This window comes from Primulina tabacum, chromosome 3 (assembly GCF_025594145.1).
Source record: "Primulina tabacum isolate GXHZ01 chromosome 3, ASM2559414v2, whole genome shotgun sequence".
Lineage (NCBI taxonomy): Eukaryota > Viridiplantae > Streptophyta > Magnoliopsida > Lamiales > Gesneriaceae > Primulina > Primulina tabacum.
In genome coordinates, this window is record NC_134552.1 from 15,472,443 (window position 1) to 15,487,913 (window position 15,471).

The window sequence follows — 15,471 nt, forward strand, 5'->3', positions numbered from 1 at the left end:
GTTGGCAGAAGAAAACAAAACAGAATTCATTCGATCGGTGAATTCAGCAAGAGATAGCTTGAAGGTCGACCAAAGTTTTATTTTTTGTCGACCATGTGCTTAATGATCGACCATTAGCTTCATTGGTACCATAAGTTTCTTTGGTCGACGTTCAAGTTCATGGTCAACCATTAGCTTGATGGTCGACCATTATTTTTCTTTGGTCGACCATCATGCTATCGGTCGACTATGAGCTTGATGGTCGACCTTAGTTTTCTGTGGTCGACCATCAAGCTCATGGTCGACCATTAGCTTGATGGTCGACCATTAGTTTAGCTTGATGGTTTTACGATTCGAAAATATGTAACATAATTGTCAAATTAGGATAGTTGTGAGATTATGATTTCGTTATTCATATGTAAATAAAAAATGTAAGGTAATGCAATTACGATTCATATTTTTTGTCGTGAGATCGTTGGCAGATTGTGACACATGTCAATTATTAAAATATTGAGATTGTGATTAAGTGATTCATATGTAAATTATAATATATAGCATATTCTTGAAATTACGATTTATATATTTTTTAAAATATACAAAAATAGTTCGATTATGATTCCACGATTCATATTTAACTTAAAACATATAACATAATCCTTTTTTTATAATGTAACAAAATATTGAGAATGTGATTAAGTGATTCATATGTAAATTATAATATATAACATAATCCTGAAATTACGATTTATATTTTTTTAAAATATAACAAAATAGTTCGATTGTGATTCCACGATTCATATGTTTTTTATACGATGAATCATGAATTTACGTGTCTAAACCCTAAATCCTAAAAAACCCTAAACCCTAAAACCTAAAGAACAATGGTCGACCAAAAGGAAAGTAGTGGTCGACCAACAAAATCTAATGGTCGACCATTGTTCCATTCTAGCTAATGGTCGACCAACAAAAGAAGAAAAAAAACCTAATGATCGACCAACAAAAATCTAATGATCGACCAACAAAAAAAAACAAATAATTACATAAGAAACAATGTTCCAATAATGACATAAAATTGTCCGATACATTACAATAATCATCAATCATTAAGGAACATATTACAAGCTAAAAAATATCTAAACTCAGATACTAATCTATCATCTAAAGTTAGTACTACTTGCGCACTCTTCCTAGACAAAGAGTATCCAGCAACAGCTAACACAAATGCCCCCGAATCTTCACTGTGAAAAAGAAAAAAAATGAGAAGTTAATATTTATTGTAACATTAAAAAAAATAATGAAGTTATTATATTTTAAATAGAAAGTTGACAACGTACTGTATAATCTTGGCACGGAATTCATCACGTAGTTTTATATTCCATGGCCTCTCGGGGTGTGGGTTGTTCCCAACAATGGATATCAGACGAGCAGCGTTTATAAGTATAGGCTCTATTTCTTCATTCAGATATTTAAATTTGGGATCGTGCCTTCACAGCAAGTCATATATAATGCACTTATTCACCCATATCACGAGTTTTAGCAAAAACCAGCGCCGATCTGTGTAGACAGGGATGAGAATTCTTCGTGCCTTTTCCCACGAGAGACACGGCCATTCTGGATCACTACTTTTGATTTTGCTCACAATCCGTGCCAGATTTATTTTGAAATCGATATCTTTATCTTCGGCCAAAACTGAGATCACATCGTAGAAATGTCCGTCCATCAACGAATCATCTGCCGACATCACTTCAGGATTTTGGATCTGCATCTCAAGCAATCCACGGAGAGCTTCGCCGAAGTGCTGAATTCAACATAACAAAAGGTTTTCAATGTTTTAAAATAAATTCTCTACAAATTTAAACTTTATAAAAGATTTATTTAAAAGCTTACAGAGACAGTGACACGCGAGTTTGCGATCACCATGGGTCCGTAGAAAGACTTCTCATATTCGGCGTAAAAACCTCGAATCCTACTAGGCGAACGGTCGAACATCGATGCCCTAACTTGCGCAAGCGAGTTGTTTACCTTCAGTGTTACGGTCTCCGCAAGTGGCATCACACTGTCATCTATAAAATGATCAATTGTAACAACTTTAATGCAAATATGAACAATAAACAAGGTATAGTTTAATAACCTCTCGACGTGGTCGTCTCGCCTCCTGATATACACGCATCTGGAGTCACTTGAATATCTAAAAACATAAAGTATATTGTTTAATATAATATAAATAAATATAAATATAAAAAATGTGAATTACCTCACCTCCTGCGGACTCCTCTAGAATGCCTTGAAGGTTAGACTCAAATATCTGTTGGGTTTGGCTACTACTGCCAATTTCCCTACTCATATTATCAGCCACACCTAACAGCGTACATTCAACAAATTAAAATAATAAGAACTTTAATGCAAATATGAATAGACAGGGTTTAGTGTAATAACCTCTCGACGTGGTCGTCTCGCCACTTGACTTACGCGAATCCGGAGTCACTTGAATATCTAAAAATAAAAATTTTATTGTTTAATATGTTATACATAAATATCAAATCAAAAAAGTACATTAACTCAACTTCTGAGGACTCCTCTATAATGACCGGAAGGTTATGCTCAAATATATGTAGTGTTTGGCTAGTACGGCCAATTTTCCTGGCGAGATTATCATGCAACCCTAAAAGCGTACATTAAACAAATTAAAATAATTATGAGAATTGTACTAAATCAATATATTACATAAACATAAATATAATTAATAAAATTAACTCACCAAAATCTGCCTCGGATGCTTTCCTCTTCCGCCCTCTGGTATAGGCTATGCTATAATCTCTGTCCTGCTACACTGGCATGTTAGACCTCATCTCAGCAAAACCAGCTCTAATCTGTTCAGTCAAACTCAATCTCAACTCATCGAGACCAAGATTGAAACTCGATTTCAAGTCAACTAGAGCTTGATTTATACTCCTGATAGACGCTCTGGTCTCAATAAATTCTGCTGACATCTTAACATGCATGGACGTAACGGAATTAATCGCCGCTCGAAACGATGCTCCAAGGGTGATGGGCGGCGAGAAGGATTGAGTCCAAAGTGGACTCTAGGACCCGTACGCATAGGAGAACTGGTACTAGAGCTGGATCTATTGAGATCATCAGGACGCGTGCCGGAAACGTCAGGAGATGCATGTGCAGGAGGCGTGTGCTGGACAGAGGGAGGTGAATGTGCAGAATGCATGTGCTGGACTGAGGGAGACTCCAAAGGGTGCTCGCTACATATGACTGTCTGACCCTGTCTCCAGAGCTCGAGTACCCGAGTGATCACCGCATCAGGCGCATAATCAACAAAAAGCACGGTCATATAATACGGTGCAACTAGGTCCTCAGAAATAGGAGTCAAAAATCCAAGACAATCCTGCATATAATTAATAAAAGATCAAATTAATTAAAATTAATGTCCACAGTTATTTTATCAAATCAATTCATATTACTTACATCTATAGCACAATCACCAAAGGCTGCAGCGATTTCAGCACCAGTTGGGGAACGGTTTGACGGCCACGTGTTAGTCACCCACTGAAACATCCTGGGCAACATCAAACCATCCACATCTCTTCTCATTGCAATCTTCTGTGCCACGCTCAGATAACATTCATAAGCGATGATCTGTAACATAAATTTCAAACAGTGTTACTGGTACAAATAAAGATAAAAAATCCACTTTAACATTCAAAAAATAATATACCTGCAGAGGGAGAACAAAACCACCGACAAGGAAGCTGCCCTCAACTTCTTTCCGGCCCTGTGCCTCGGTGAGGTTATTATATCGTCCTGAAAGGTCATTCTTCAAACATCGGACCGCATCCCGATAGGCTACTCTACCCCAGGGATAATGGTTGAACCTATCCAAATCATCTACAAGCCTCAAGTATTTAGGGTCGATCTTCGTCGTCTTTTTCCTAGTCGCCTCACCGAATACGGCACAACAAAAGTATAGACTACCCATCTTTATCTTCTCTATGTCTATACCAGTCTCGTTCTGCACTTGGACAATAATCTTTCCCTCCAAATCACCCAAAACAATCTCAGCCTTACCGGAAAACTGTGTGGTGTCAAATACACCTCTATCTGGTAAATCTTCGGGCTCTATAGCGCAATCGAGACCCGTTATTAAACAATACTCTAACAAAGAAAATCTAAGAGGCCTTTTGCGCACCACCATCCAAAATCATCATTACTAGTATCAAATATCTGGTTACTTATTAAAACCATAGAATTTGGTTGGAAATGTTAAAATCTCTATAATACCTAACTAAATTACCAAAAGGCGACTGCTCAAAAAAATTGGTTCTCTCCTCGTTGTTCAAATAACGATGAATCTTCTCAGCAATCTCTTTATATCTCGATTGAATTGTCAACTTACATCGAAAAATGGCATCCCTGCCTAGTTTTCTCGGCAAATAGACATGTGACAAAAAAAATCTTACTTAGTAAAGTTAAGGAAAAAAATTGGTCGACCATAAAACCACATGTGCTCGACCATAAAACCACAAATGGTCGACCATAATAATTGGTGGAACAACTATTAGGGTCGACCACAACCAATTTTTATGGTCGACCATTCGTGGTCGACCATAAAACGTGGTCGACCATAAAAGTTATTCGACCAATTTTTATGGTCGACAATGATGGAAAACCACAGTCGATTACGCATACAAACGCAGCAAATATAAGTCAAAAATACGATTAAAATTCAGAAGAAACAAATCGAAATAAACGCGAAAATTACCACATTTTCGTTTGCCATTCCTTCGGTTGAGTTTTGCGAAGAATCGACGGAAACGTTTTTCCGGTAACGTAGGGTTTAGGGTGGAATAGGGTTCTCTGCTGGTTTTTGGATAAAGAGTGTTTAATCATGTGTTTTACAGATTTTAAACTTAAAACATAAAGACATAAAGGTAAATTTCATTATGTATCTTTTTTTTAAGAAAAAAAACACAAGGGACTCCCTTTTCCCTAATTTTCCCTGCAGAATCAACACTCAAACAGAGCAATTTCAGTCTGCAACTTTAGTTTCAATCTTCAAATTTCTAGTTTTTAATTCTAGTTCAATCATTTTAGTTCTATTTTTCCATCATTACTTCCTTCAACTTTCAGATTTTATATTTCAACTTTTATTTATTGTAAAAATATTGTGAAGCTTCTGTGGAAAACACATCTGACATCCACTGTGAATTTGTCTTCCATGAGAGAGGAAATTCAGGGGACATTTGAAAATCCAATGAAGCAGGAGGATCAAGTTGGAACTCCGAAGCTGGAGATAACTGTCACTTGGTGAACCCCAACTCTAGAATTGTTGTTGAGCGATACACTCCACCACGCGAGAGAGAGGAAGAAGCGTGGAAAAGAACTCCTCAGAATCTAAAATGTAACACTAAAATTCCAGTTTTTCAACACTCTGTTGTCACTAACCGAAATTGTTCTGCAAGACTTCGGCAAACCATCCAGCACATCCTCGTATGAATGCTCGGGGGGAACCATATCCCCCTCAGCCTTTGCTTATCATGCAATTCATGTTCAAGTACAAAATTAAGTACAAGAGGTATCAGGGAACCACGGCTCGAAGACCGAGGAACCAGTTACGTCTTAGAGAAACTAAATTCCGAAGGCCAAGGAACCAGTTACATCCTGAAGGAACCGAAATCCGAAGGCCATGGAATCATTTAGGTCCAAGAGGAACCATGGCCTATGGGACAAGGAATAATTCCTATCATCGTGGAAACGTGGTATCAAACAGAGCAATTTCAGTATGCAACTTCAGTTTCAATCTTTAAATTCCTAGTTCAATCATTTTAGTTATATTTTTCTAGCATTAATCTAGTTCCTTCAGATTATATTTCAACTTTTCTTTATTGTATAAATGTTGTTTTAAATTCTTAGTGATATAATCTTGTATTTTTATCATTCCATAGAATTTATTACGTTGGTTATATTTCACTTAGTTGCATCCAAATCCGAGGAGGTTAAAACATAAAGTCGAATCGGAACTCAGTTGTATTATTAGAAGTTAGATTTGCGCATTTTTTTATCACATTTTGGCACGATCTGTACATGGCCATGTACACCCGCGCACAAAAATCCGAGCCAAACAATATGATTGAATTTTGATTAATTGGTAAACAATAGATGAATTACATAGTCCTGGACTATAAGATCATAGTTTTGATCTGAATATTAAAAGATTTATTAATCTTTCATAACCATTTTTTCCCAAAAATAAAACCGAAAACATTGTGCATCATAAATTACAAAAGTAAGCGTGTATATAAACTAAATCAACGTTCCAAAACATCATCAGACTACACTTTTTACTCACTATTTTTCGTTACATGTAGAATTCTGAGACTGAAAAACAATATTATTCTGATCTCACAGGATTAAGCTGTGGGTGATGTTGAGTTCTCGGAGAGAGTGGAAGCATCCGAAGCCTTGGAGAGAGTGGAAGCATTTGAAGCCATGATGCTTCTCGAGTTCGAGCTCTGACCCGAGGAAGAATCGGTGAAGAATACTATGTTCTCTTCAGTTTCAACAAAATGTTGGAGCGATCGAGGAATCGGGGGCAAGTTAACATCCATAACTCCCTCAAGAATCTGAACCACCCGACCTATAGAAGGTCTAATATTTTCATCTTCTTGAATACACCAGCAAGCAATTTTGCAAATCTTTAGAACCTCTTTGGCTTCTGCGATTCTTGACAGTGCAGGGTCTAATAGGCTCAGCGTGTCGCCTCCTTGTACGATTAGAGTGGAAGCCAATGAAGGGAAAAACTTAGACTTTTCGCCCTCGGAAAGCTCAGAGTTTCGCCTACCAGATACTAGTTCAAAAAGCATCATTCCATAGCTGTAAACATCGGCTTTGGCCGTTATGGCAACACCTGATATCCACTCCGGTGCGAGATAGCCTCTTGTCCCTCTAAAGGTTGTCAGAACCCTGCTAAAATCACGTCCCATGAGCTTTGCCAAACCAAAATCTGCCACCTTGGGACAAAGTTCGGCATCCAGGAGAATATTTTCGGGTTTTATATCACAGTGAATGATGCAGTCCCGGCATTTCTCGTGGAGATATGACAACCCTCTAGCGATACCTAAGGCGATTTGGTACCGTGTTGTCCAATCCAAAACCTTAGACGTTTCTTTTAAGTTAAAAAGATGAGTATCCAAGGAGCCATTTTCCATGTAGTCGTAGACCAACAGTTTCTTATCGGCTTCGGAGCAAAACCCACGAAGTCTTACAAGATTCACATGCTGAATTGTCCCGATTGTGCTCACTTCTGTCCGGAATTGCTTCTCCCCTTGGATGATACTCTCTAGCTTCTTCACAGCAATCACAGACGAGTCGGGTAAAGTCCCTTTAAAAACAGATCCAAATCCCCCTCCCCCCAACTTATCTGAGAAGTTTTTGGTGGCGTTTTGCAAATCTTTGTATCCAAATGCCGTCAAAGATCCCTCCACTGCTTTTGAAGTTTCAACTTTTTGCCGTCTTTGTCTCCACACAATAGCCAAGATGAAAGCTAAAATGACTAGTGCAGCAGTAACAGAGCCCCCGATAGCGCCCAAAACAACTCCCTTGTTACTTTTGCCAGAAAACACCGAAGAATCTGCGGCAAGTTTGATGTAAATTGTTCTTCCTCCGCTATCTCCTTCATTCAGTTGTTTCAGCTCCAGAAGCTCTCCGATCCAAATAGAACATACATTATCACCAAAACTGTAAGCCGAACATGAGCAGTTATTTAAGCAGGAAGATTCGCATTCGCCCTCATTCCCAACAGTCAAAGCTTGAGCGTTATCCGGTAGAATCACATAGTTATTCATCAAGAATCTATCTCTCTTCCCATTAGAAGTACTATTGATCTCACATTGCAAATTTATCTCCCTCACACAACCACCAGAATAATCATTCAAAGCCCAATCACTTTCAGATTTATGTTCAAATCCCTTCAAGCAATCACAAAAGGGTAACGAGTTCTCATTGCAGCTACCAAATCCTCCACAAAAGGCATAAACCCCGCATTGCTGTATTGGTTGAGACCAAAACTGAGAACCAGTTCGAATTATCAATCCAATTATATTGCTTGATTTGCCCAGATATATCCATTACGAATCTCGATATAGTAGAAGGATTATAAACTGAATATGTGAAATAACTCTCAGATACATTTTCGACATAACTAAAATCATATATAAAATTTGACCTCATTTCAGGTACTCGGCTAAAAATATGATTATTCCAAGGCCCACTGGTCCAATACTGTACAGTTCTATTCCACCTAATTATGTATTCCTTCCGACTCGGAACAAGTTCAAGAGAATAAAGGCCAGGAGCAGGATCGTCTTTATTTTTCCAAGAAATCAGAAGTTGGCTCTTTTTTGTTATATTATTATAAGCAAGCTTGCCACCAGGCAACCATGTGTGAGTGGGGTTATCAAAACTTTCCCAAATCGTAAAGTTAGAGAACCCATCTCTCAAAACCAAGTTACCTTCATCAAGAAGAACTGCCACCACAGAATTACTGGTGGCGTTTAGATCAGTGGACCAAATTTTGTTTACTGGCCCATCCAAGAGTACCAAATTACCATCCAAAATCTTGAGTTGGGCGGAATCTTTTTTGGAAAGAGGGGCTTCTCTGTTCGCAACCCAAACTACGGTTTGTTGGCTGACCTTTGCGTACCACATTCCTAGGTAATACTTGGAAGAGTTACCTGGACTGAAGATCCCCAGTTCGAAGTTCCCACCTGCAGAGACTATGGTCTGATTCCCAAAGAGAGTTTGGTTAGCTGAAATGGTGTTAGCTGCCACACAAAGAATACTGCTGAATAAAATTGGTACAGAAAACAAATAGAGAACCGTTAGATAATTGTTCTTGATTATCATTTTCGACTGCAGAATATTGGAAAATATATTCAATAAAATGTACCCTTTTTTATACATCAAGAACGGCTATGGTAAGTAAAGATCAAGATTGGTATGCGAGCGGACTTGTTATCAACGTTAATGGCCATTTTGTCCAAGTTCAGTCATTTTTTCCCTTACAGTCAGCTCTACGCCGCCATCCCAGTACTCACGTCTCGCAGAAAAAATTATTAAAATTATAAAAAAATAAATAAATAAATTCATGACTCAAAAAATTAAAATTTTATGGTTTTTATAACTAAATTCACAAAAAATACAAATATAAAATATCAAAAAATTAATTAATTTTTTTTTTGGGAAATAACATGCTACATGATGACCATTTTTGGGAGATTTATTCATAGTTTTGAGAATGACTGATTGAGAACGGTGGATGGGATGTTCTTATATTGAATCGATCAAAATAACAGACCAAGGCAACTGTACTTTGATAACTATTAACGTAAGTTGACTCAAAGAAAGTTCTAAAAAATTGACCTTAAATAATCTGAACAATTCATAATTCACGGCAAACTGATTTCCAAGAGGGGGAAATCATATCCAAATGTGTATATATCATGATTGGATTTAGCTGTTCATCTTCTAACATTAGTCCGACGGCATTTTTTGTCTGATTTTTAACAAAATTTTTTGTTATTTATTACAGAATTATTATAAAATAAAATAAAAAAATTTGTGTCATGCTATCTCGCTACTGAAAGAGACGAGACAACAAAAAAATATATATGATACTACCAAATTTTCTCTGGGTTCGGTCTGGTGAGCTTGAGCTTTAAATCAACAATTTTTGAACCGGAACGGGTGGAACACTACCAGTCTATACAGACTAATGGATATTAGAAGACATCGAAAACTTTTCCGACGCGACCACTTTGATCTTTTAATCGGATAAAGAAATGGGAAGATGCGAATATCTTGGTTTTTCTACCATGAAATAGAAATGGGTATTTATAGTGGTTGAGAGGACTTCTTCCCATACCATGTCGAAGTCTATTTTAGGTAAATTTTCTTAAATTCTTCTCCAATTACTGCAAGTTCGGGCTCGGCCATCAGGGGTTCGGCCGAGCTTGGTGCTCGACCGATGTGTTCGAGAAGAACGGTTGAGCTCGTTTAGAGATGGTACCGAATTCGGACGAGTCGTGCCTGATGGGTTATGTTTAAGGTCCTCGGGATGAAATAGGACTCAAGCGCGGTTGAATATTTGGGGCATCAGTAGTAACCCCCCTTTGTGGTCTAAAAGAAGTATTGAATTTTAGACCAGTAAATTGTTATGATTGAGCTTTAAGCCCTTGAGTTCAACATTGGTTGCGAGAAGATCTAGAGCGTTCAAGTTATTTGCAAGATTTTGGTTGGCTAGGATCAGACGATGGTACGGATTGCAATACTTTGGTTAAGGTATGGATGAAGCTATAGGCACTTCTTCCCCCTCCCCATCGAGGACTTCGGTGGAGCTTCCCTGGTACGAAATTAAGGCTTCGGTCCTAGGGTACGATGATGTCTCTAGGATTAGAGAGTTATCGGGATTATCTTCGGATATTGATATTCAGATCCCTGATATTACAGATAGGGCTCATCTCCCCCCCGACGGATATTGCACATTTTACTTGGACCAACTGGAGATGGGTCTTCGGTTTCCTATCCCCAGGATAGTTCAGTGCCTTTGTGATCACTATCTTATATGCCCTAGTCAATTAGCTATCAATTCCTTTAACACGCTTCTAGCTTTAGGAATACTGCTTAGGTATTTAGATATACCTCTCTCCGTAGCCCTCTTAGATCGCTTTGTGAAAATCAAAAGAAAAAAATTGATCGATTTTATCTATCACCCCGGCCCGGTGTGAATTTCTGGGCGGGAACCCTTCATCTCACAAAGTTTGGATGAATAGATATTTTTATGTGGAGTCCGAGCCTATTCCTTGGCACTGCGATATGGCTTGGGCTGAGCATTTAACCCTTAGAGATCCCCCCGCACCTAGGCGTGCCATCGACCTGACCCGCTTCCTCGCTAGTATCTCGGAAAGATGTTTTGACGTCAAGAGCCTGGTCCATGATGATCTCCTTTGTGAATTTAGGTTCTGCAAAAAAGGAATTGAAGTTGAGGGGGACATAGGTATATTTTCCTCAGCCTTTCTACTTTTCCATCGAAAACCCATATTATGCTGACTCCATGTTTCTTCTGCTTCTTATGTCTCCCCTTCCCCAACATCTTCATTTTCTTCTTTTTTTTTTATTTTATTTTTACAGACGAAAGGATCATGAAGTCGGAAATGCTCCAAAACATGAAGAGGAGGAAAGCTGAGATAGGAGCCTCTTCAAAATCCTCCACTGCTGAGGCCAAAGTGAAACAAAAGAAAGTGCCCGTGGAGTCTGATGGGCAGCTAATGAAGAAGACTCTCAAGACCACTGTCTCCTTCCCGACCCCACAAGGCTCTGGGAAGAGGATACACAATCCTTCCCCCGTTCATGACCACCATGATTCCGAAGAGGTTGAGCTGGAGGCACCCCTCGACCATGGGACCTCCTTCATAGCCCATCCTTCCGGACCGGACGCCCTAAATTTTGTTCGGCACCTGGTCTCCTCTGAAGATCTTGCCGTGGTGAAGGCTGCCACCGACCTTCAAGCCATAGAGGCTATGTCTCTTAACTTTATGCAGGTAACTAGTTTTGTTTCTTTCGCATCACTAGTTTTTTTTTTATGTGTGCCTTCGTTTCGCAGGCTCTGGTTTGGGGAGGCGAAGTCACTGGTCGGATATGTGGAGCTCGGGAGATGGCCAGTTCCTCCCAAAACTCAATGAATGACGTCCTCGGTCGACATGGGGAACTCATGAAGCGGATGGAAGATCTCCACACGAAAAGTGAGGCAGAGAAAGTGGCTTTCCTAGCCGAACTCGAAGCTGCCCGAGCTCATGCACAAGTCTTGGAGGACAAAGCCGCTTGGGCTGAACAGAAGCCACTTCAATTCGAGGAACAACTGCGGAAAAAAGACCATGAGGCCGAGGTCATGTGGCTTCAGAAGAAGGAAGAGTTCATCCACTCTTCGGAATTTGATTCGTTGTGCTCGGACAAAGCCACTTCTTACTTCGAGCATGGGTTTAATGGAGGTATTTCTCAAATACGGGCCCACGGGTATTCCGAAGCCGAACACCCTTTTTCCTTCCTCGATGTGTTTAAAGCCTTGGAAGACATGCCTGAGGAGGAAGGGATGGGCAACAGAGAATGAAGGCCCAGACATCCGGGAGGAAGTGAGGGGGCCCGCCGAACAACGCCTTTTATTTCTCAAGCTCTACTTGCTCAATACATTTGTATTCCTCGTGTTCTATGTCTTTTTCGTCAGGTTTCCCAATGTTTGAAACTATGTCTTTAATTTTAAGTGACTAAGTAAATGTTTCGGTTTCCTTTATATCTCATTGTCGAATGTGGTATCGAATTTTTCTCTTGTTTTTGAGCTCGAAGCTGGGCTTTAAATCATGCCGAGCGCAAGGTTGGACTTTTAATTTATTGCCGAGCGTGAGGCTGGGCTTTTAATCGTGCCGAACGCGAGGTCGGACTTTCTTTTTATTGTCGAGCGCGAGGTCGGGCTTTTAATCGTGCCGAACGCGAGGTCGGACTTTCTTTTTATTTCCGAGCGTGAGGTCGGGCTTTTAATTGTGCCGGACGCGAGGTCGGACTTTCTTTTTATTGTCGAGCGCGAGGTCGGACTTTTAATCGTGCCGAACGCGAGGTCGGACTTTTATAGGTTTATTTCGATTAAGAAAGATGATATATCAACGCCCAATCTTATTCATGGTTTTGAAAATAAAGACATAATTTCGTAAAATAAAATATAAAACTAACATGATGGGTTGAGACTATGACTAAGCATAATATTTCTTCAAGTGTTGGACGTTCCACGGGCACTTGGGTTTTCTTTCCCTCAGCATCTTCTAAATAGTAAGCTGCAATTCCTGCTTTCCCAATAACTTTGTAGGGTCCCTCATATTTCGGGTCTAATTTCCCTCTCTCTCCCTGAAACTGGATTCTCTTCATGACCAGATCCCATGTTTCGAACGACCGGAGCCGCACCCTTTTGTTATATGCTCGAGCCATCCTCTTCTGGTAAGCAGCCATCCGAACAGCTGCTCGATTTCTCTTTTCTTCTACTAGGTCCAAATCCATGGCCCTCCATTCATCGTTATTTGGTCCATATCCTATCACCCGAGCACTTTCTTGTCCGATTTCTGCTGGCAGGACAGCTTCAGTACCATACACTAAGTTATATGGTGTTTCTCCAGTTCCGATCCGAGCCGTTGTTCGGTAAGCCCACAATACACTAGGTAATTCCTCTACCCATTTCCCTTTAACAGAGCCCAGACGTGTTTTAAGAGCGTGCACAATGGATCTGTTAGTGACCTCGACCTCTCCATTGCTTTGGGGATAAGCTACCGACGTAAATATCTGCTCTATCTTCATCTCCTTACACCATTCCCGAATTTTAGAGCCACAAAACTGTCTCCCATTATCAGATATAAACCTCCTTGGTATCCCAAAATGACACACCAGGTTCTTCCATAAAAATTTTAAGATCTCTCCTTCAGTGACTTTAGCCAACGGTTCGGCTTCCGCCCATTTAGAAAAATAATCTACTGCTACTAATAAGAATTTCATTTGACCTGTGCTTATGGGAAATGGTCCCACAATGTCTATGCCCCATTGATCGAAAGGGCAGGGGGAGACAACTGACCTCATAAGTTCGGCTGGTTGCCATTGTAAATTAGCATGCTTTTGACAATTATAACATGACCTCGCCATCATTAGCGCGTCTTTTTTCATGGTTGGCCAGAAGAAGCCTGCCATCAAAGCCTTCCGAGCCAAAGCTATACTCCCTAGGTGATTACCACAACATCCTTCGTGGATTTCTCGAAGCACATAATCAGCTTTTTCTGGACCCAAACACTTAAAGAGAGGTCTAGAATAAGACCTCTTATACAGTATTCCATCCAGGAGCGAGAAGCGGAGTGCTCTCCTCTTGACTTCTCGAGCTCTTTTTGGTTCAGCCGGGACTTTCCCATTACATAAGTATTGCTGAACCTCGTATCTCCAATATTCTTCTAACATATCTACTTTCTCAGCTTGAAGATGATCGATTTGCGAGACAAGCTCGTGTCCGACTAGCTCTGGTTCCGTGGGATGATCAAGAGAACTGGCCATCTTGGCCAACCTATCTGCCGCTTCGCTCTCAGTTCGAGAGATTTGTTTCATGATTAACTCTGAGAAGTCCTCCTTAGCTTTTTCAATAGCTTGGGCGTATCTGACCATTTTCTCATTTTTCACTTCGAACTTACCCTTACTTTGTTGTATTACCAATTGAGAATCAGAATATAGGACGGCCCGAGTAACACCCATGCTTCGGGCAGCCCTTAGCCCGACCAAAAGTGCTTCGTATTCAGCCTCGTTATTGGAGGCTCGAAAGTTCAGCCTCACTGCCACCTTGATCTCTTCCCCCCAAGGAGATATCATCACGATTCCGACCCCACTTCCTGTTCGACAAGAAGAACCATCCACGAAGATCTTCCATTGTTCTTCCTCCGATACTTGAACAGTTTCCGCCAGAAAGTCGGCTAAAGCCTGGGCTTTAATAGCAGTTCTGGGCTCGAACTTGATATCGTATTCACTGAGCTCGGTAACCCACTTAATCAATCTCCCAGAGGTATCTGGATGTGAGACAATCTTCCCCAGGACGCTGTTAGTGAGGACAGTGATAGGATGTGATAAGAAATAAGGCCTCAATTTTCTGGCCATGATGACGAGGGCCAAGGCCAACTTTTCTTGAGTAGTATAATTGAGCTCTGCCCCCTTTAAAGCGTGACTCACAAAATAGACCGGCTGATGAACTGCATCCTCTCTTCTGACTAGAACCGAACTTGCAGCCTGAGGAGTGACTGCCAAGTACATGAAGAGCTCCTCTCCAAGGACGGGCTTGTTCAAGATAGGGAGTTACCTAAGATAAGTTTTCAGCTCCTGCAATGCTTTCTCACTCTGATCATTCCATTCGAAATTTTTAGATTTCCGAAGTACCTTAAAGAATGGGAAACTTCGATCTGCGGATCGAGATATGAATCGGGCTAGAGCGGCGATCCTTCCTGTCAATCGTTGCACTTCTTGGATGTTTCGAGGAGAACCCATAGAGGATAGTGCTTGCACTTTTTCTATATTAGCCTCAATGCCTCTGCGAGTCACCATGTACCCCAAAAACTTCCCCGTCTGAACCCCGAACACACACTTGCTAGGGTTCAGCTTCAACATGTACTCCCGCAGAGCCTGAAAGGATTCATCCAGATCCGTCACAAACTGGTCGACGGCTTTGGATTTGATCAATATATCATCCACACAGACCTCAACGTTCTTTCCAATCTGCTTTTTGAAGACCTTATCCATAAGCCTCTGATAGGTAGCGCCAGCATTCTTTAATCCAAATGGCATTACTACATAACAGAATGTCCCATCGGATGTGATAAAACTGACCATGCTTCTGTCCTTTTCCGCCAAGGGAATTTGGTGATA

General features: G+C 40.4%; 1 pseudogene; it reads right to left on the bottom strand.

The window, feature by feature from the left end:
• Positions 1 to 6,266: 6,266 nt before the first annotated feature.
• LOC142540756 (G-type lectin S-receptor-like serine/threonine-protein kinase At2g19130) lies at positions 6,267 to 8,988 on the bottom strand (annotated as a pseudogene).
• Between the last annotated feature and the right edge of the window lie 6,483 nt (positions 8,989 to 15,471).